Source organism: Hemiscyllium ocellatum, chromosome 31 (genome assembly GCF_020745735.1).
Source record: "Hemiscyllium ocellatum isolate sHemOce1 chromosome 31, sHemOce1.pat.X.cur, whole genome shotgun sequence".
Classification (NCBI taxonomy): domain Eukaryota; kingdom Metazoa; phylum Chordata; class Chondrichthyes; order Orectolobiformes; family Hemiscylliidae; genus Hemiscyllium; species Hemiscyllium ocellatum.
Window position 1 is genome coordinate 29,073,506 of NC_083431.1, and position 6,000 is coordinate 29,079,505.

The window sequence follows — 6,000 nt, forward strand, 5'->3', positions numbered from 1 at the left end:
CCGTCCCTTTACCTGCAAATATCTGCCCTCAGTCAGCTTTTGAAAGTTTTTGCCCAATACCATTAAAATTAGCCTTTCTCCAATTCAGAACTTCAACTTTTTGATCTGAGCCATTTAAAGTTGAGAACAGAACCCAATGATTTGCATTTGTTTGCAATTCAGCAGAATACCCGAAAGGCTAAGGAATTCAGTGTTATTGAGGAGTGAAGGGATGACGGTCCATTTTTCCCTTTAGATTTTAAATTGCTCGCTAGAAGCAGAGTGGAAGAAAATCAACTTTGGCAAGTACAACTGTTTTGTTTTATGAAAACACAATGAGAAGATTATTTTGTTCTGGACTCAGCTGACAGCAATATTGGACAGGTCAGATCCCAGAATGAAATCTGGCTTGTTAGATCATCTAGTAATTTGCTGCAGTTCATTGTTAGTCACTGAAACATTTTCACAAGGGCTGCAGCTGTTCTTTAATAACAGAAGGAAAGGGAAAATTAATAGAAAGATCTTAAGACAAAATGAAGCTTCATCTAATTCCCAACCCCTGCTACAGGAGAAATATCACTCTTATCCCAGTCTTTTAAAATTTCTGCTTGACTGACTTTTCCCATTTCGTTATCTTGAACTACGGAGACAATGTTAACGGCTCCTCTGTGAGCCTGCTTACATAAACCTCCTGCATTCCTAGTGGCTCTAACAAGACTTTGACCAAACTCTTCTGGTTTGGAAGTTCCACATGAAAGGACTTCAACAATGGCTGGCTCCCCTGAATTGATTTGATTGTCCTGCTGGGAGCAACTGTTCTATCGCCTAGACAGAGCTCTGGGTTCTTCTAAAGTAAACTTTGAGACTTCTGTTCTGAGGTATAATGTGTTTCCCTCTATCTGTCATACACCTAACCATATAAACACCACAAAGGGTCTCCGAGGAATTCAACTGCAACCACATGCTTTCTTTATACTGATTCATTTAAGACACTATCCAAATGACTTTCTGTCCTTTAGAAACCTACAGAACACAGAGCTTCAGGTGGAGTATTGTTGGACAGTACTGGAAGCATTTAATTGGAGTGGCTCAACACTGTCCCAATGAAAACATTTATTTGTACATCCAGAGTGTGGGTGTGACAGCAGCAGGACAATGGTACAGTGCAGGATTCTGCAGTAGAACAGATTAAGGTCACTTTCTGGCTCTGCTACCTCATGATATTCCTGTGAATTTCTGGGCCAGGTTCAATATGATATTTCCTTTTTGTTCATATAAGTTAGGCTAATAGGTGACAATGGTATGCAAGGGGAAGCTCAGACATTTTAAAATAACAGTAGACATGAGATGCATTTGATATCACTTGGCCACCATGATTGGAGGTCAGACTTGAAATTATTTCTGGTAACTCACTGACTGGTGATTCTGCCAGATATTTTTAAGCCAGGTCACATTTGCTTTATAAAAGAAGAACTTTTTTCCTTCATAATTCTTAACTAGTTAATTAATTAAAGCAAAGTGATCCTGGGTCCATTAACTGCAGAGCAAAGTAGGCCCGTGCATTCTTGTAGCCCCACAGACCATGGTCTATGTCTAGAGTCCTGTCCAGTTGGGTTGCAATTTCCAGTTGTTCACGGCCAATGAGCAATAAGCCTCAGGGGGTCTCCTCAGAATGGTGTGTTCTGGGCCAAAAACTTGATAAAGTTCTAAATCCAGCAAATTGCTTAATGTCAGCATGTGGCAAATCAGTTTGAATTCTCTTTAAACCTTTTAAATTTGTGGTGCATGCTTTCAGCAGAAGTGAAAAAACAAAGGCAGATTGAAGCCAAGGCATTTTGTTTACTTGAGCTTTCAGTCCCTTGTGGACAGGTGCAATGAAATAACAGCAATGATTTGCCCAGAAAATTACTAAAAGCACTTAACACCTAACAACTTCAGATTTACAAAGAAATCGCCAGGAATGAAACCTATCAAATGTACAGCAGGGAAGTAATTATAATAGCACTCAAAAGTAACATCATGCACATCGCCAAGTGTTAGTTAAATCAACTGAATCATTGGAAAGCTCTGTCTTTGACTGCATGCATTTGACAGTGATGGATGACTTTTCTCCCTTCATTGGAATGAGTGAGGTTACAGTGTCTTTTCTATCAGTGTGATGATAATTTCTCCAACCTAATGTGAAAGAGTAAAACAAAGCTCCTAATACTTCAGTGTGAAAGTGCAACGTTAATTCTGAGCCACTTGATAAATGTACATACAAGAATTATCTGAACTAAAAACAACCTGCTTCTATCACTTAAAAAGATTCCAAATTAAGTAACTCCTGAACCTGAATAAATTGGCGAACTACCTAGAGAGCAAATCCATAGGGTATTGATATTCCCCTATGTGCAAGATGAAAGAAAAATCCTTTTACTAAACCTCTTGGTTTAGTAAAATATTTTCTTCTTAACTTTATAAACTGAGGAAAACATACACACAGGAGCCGAACGGGATCCGGTGTGGTTTTGTAGCAGCATTTCACCATTGTGATGCCACATGGGAGTTACACAAGATAAACTGTGACCAATTTCCTGAAGTCAAATGTAAACTTTAGAAGCAAATAGTGATGTAGGAACAGAAAGGACTAGCTAACTATATATTTTTAAAATAATGCAGATGTGAAAATAGCAGTTAGAAGAATGTCATAATCTACTTGTATGCAAATAGTCATTTTACAGCTAGATTCTCTTACATTGACATGAGGTGGGGCATTGAGAGCATATAACACAGAACCTAAAAGGCAACACAAGGAATTTAGTAGGGAGGATATATATTTTAAGAAAAAGTACTGAAGTTTCTCCAGCTTTAGAGTGCTCTACTGCCCTGTGCTTCACCTAGGTTCAAGTTGTCATCCACAAATGGCATTCAAATACCATTCAACCTATTGGTGTGTGACAGTGCCACTACTTTAACAAGGTTATGTTGTCCTTGGTTTATTTTCCAAAAGGGGTTCTAAAAGGCAGAGGTTCTGATTTGTCTGGGAACAAGGCCATTGTGCTAATGGCTAACAGATACGGCCCCAGGCAACAATCATAGAAAAGGGCTTTGAGTTTTTTTTAAACACTTGTACAATGAAAGGGGAGCGGCCAGTTCTCCCCACTCAGGGAGCTTTCTAGTTTGGTTTGGTTTAAGCTGGTGATCCTGAGAAGCTGCTGAGAGAAAAAAAATTGAGGTCCCATGTTTCAGCCAATGATCCCTGACTGATCCTCTCTGCAATCTCTCTCTCTCCTGTAAGAACCTGTGTTTGAATTTATCTTTTTGTGTTTGTGTGATGTTACAGGAAATCAGAACAGCTCAATGTTTAATTGCGGGGAATTTCATATCAGTCAGGTTTTCAAATAGTTGTTACTCTAAATTCTGTTTTCTTTTGCTTGTGTTTCATTCGATAGTCTGTAAATAAATTATGCTTTGTTTAAAATGGAGTTAAAACTGACCAGCTGCATCACTCCTGAAATATCCACCTCACACCTGCTTAAACCAATTAGAGAAGTTGGGGTCTTCAAATGCTTTGAGGGCGTCTGGCCTGGTCCATAACAGGTGTCTCAACTAAACTGTCCTGTGATACAAAAAGGGAGAATAAAATTAGAGAACACCCTTCTTCCTCCTGCATGTCTTTAATGATACCAAATGTACACAGCACTTAATTGAATAAATTTCACTAAAAACAATCATAGATGTTACCATTAAATCATAAAATTCCAATAGATTAGAAAGAGGCCATTTGGCCTATCAAGTCTACATCAACCCTCCAACCAGTTTTAAACAAAGTACTGCAGATGCTGGATATCTGAGAAAAACACGGAGAATGCTGGAAAAACTCAGCAGGTCAGGGACCAGTGTGGAAAGGAGAAACAGAATTAAACATTTCAAGTCTGATATGTTTCTTCTTTCCCTGTTCCAAGATGGCAGCGGAGTAGGACACTCTGGCTGGAGCACATCTGCTCCTCCTCCTCTTCTCGTTTTCTTCCTCCTAGTGCTTATTTTTCTTCTTCTCCTCCTTCTTATATTCTTCCCAAGGACTTCCAGCCTCCAGTGAGGAGTGACAGCTCCCAGTTTCCTGCAACGACTCCTGGGCTGGCACAGCAGTCTCCACCCATAGGGGCCTCCAAGTGTGGCGTGGTGTCCTCCCAGCCTGATGTGGTAACCTCCCGATGTGGCGCAGTGTCATTCTGGCCAGGCACGGTGAGCTTCCGGCCTGTGGCGGTAGACTCCAGGCCTGGTGCAAGTGGCCTCCTACTGTAGGGGCCTCCTGGTGTGGCGTGGCACTGATGCAGTGTAGAGCCAGGGCCTGGTGCGGACTGGAAGTTAAGAGCCAGTATGGTCTGCTGTACTGAACTCTTTTCTGTAATGCTGGACATTTTCTTTCTGTAACAAATCTTGTAACAGAAGAAGTTGTGCTGAAGTACTCTTGTGTCTAAGTTGGCACTGCAATTGGCGATATATAAACTTTTCACTGTACTCGTTGAGAATACATGACAATGAAGAAGAATGATCAGTTGGTTCTGGAGAACAGTCAGATTAGACTTAAAATGCTAACTCTGTTTCTCTCTCTGCAGATGCTGCCAGACCTGCTGAGTTTCTTCAGCATTCTTGGTATTTGTGGCATCTCAGCTAGTAGCATATTTTTCAAACACCTGTCTTGTCTCCACGCAACATTCAGTTGCTCACACATCCATACTTTTCCTTTGTCAATTTGTGCACATGACACTATTCAAGACTGCTGAGTCTAAACACTTCTCATTCTGGTACAAATGATAGGTTAAAAACCTCGGATTCTGCCTGGTTTTAAAATTTTAAAAGTTCTGTGCCGTTGTAGACTGTAATTACATCCTTCTGCCAGTGATGGTGCTGTCTGATCTCAATTTGGCACTTCCTGGTCTGGCCTGCAAAGAACGTTCAATCCTTGAACCAATCTAATGCTTTGCTTCCCAAATTGCCAGAAGTTAATTATTCATAACAGCAAAATAAATATGTTAGGAAACATCAGGATACATGCTGATAAGCTGCAGACTCAATAAACCTGCATCTTCCTTTACTTCAGACTTTTTTTATTCTAATGTATGCAGAAATTGTCTTCTTCCTTCAACGATAAACACAAAAGTCTTATGTTAGCAACACACTCCCAGTCCTATACATGCTTTGAATAAAATAAAAGAACAATTTGAAAATCAGAGTGCATAGAATAGTAAGGTGGGCGTCCAACTGAAACATAGTTCAAGTCCAATCATCTTCATAAACTGTACCAGTCAGTGAATGAGGGAAAATAAACTAAATTGCTCACTATATATTCCTACTTCTTTCTTCACTGTTTGATTCCCATCTGTTAAAACATATTTCTTAGCAGCTATTTAATAAATATACTTGAATCTGGAGTCATTTGCAGAGACTGGAGGTTTATTAAACATGCACTAAGTGAACTCAGTGTTGACATTCCCAGGTGATATGCTCTGTAAGTGAGGAAGCTGACATACAGATTATACAAGTATCAGCATCACTCATAAAGGAGCCAGCAGTATATTCAGTAGAGGGAAAAAAGGTGGAACATCAGGAAGTTGTGAAAACATTGCATGAGAGATCAGACAAAGGGAATAAAGGCTTGGTATTGCATTGAAGGGGCAGCAGAGATGCATTTATAACCATCACATCGGAGAATTTCAAAGGGTTAGTGGGCTTTTCTTCAACATCCAATGATGGATTTATAACATTTGGACTCACTGTTTTTAAGTAGACTAGTATAGCAGCCAAATTATAATTGCACCATAACAAATAGCTAATAAGTCCCTGGAGCATCAAAGGCTGAGGGGTGACCTCAGAGGTTATAAAATCATGAGGGGCATGGATACGATAAATAGACAAAGTCTTTTCCCTGGAGTGGGGGGGGGCGTGGTCCAGAGCTAGAGGACATAGGTTAAGGGTGAGAGGGGAAAGATATAAAAGTGAAAAAAGGGGCAACCTTTTCACGCCGAGGGTGGTACA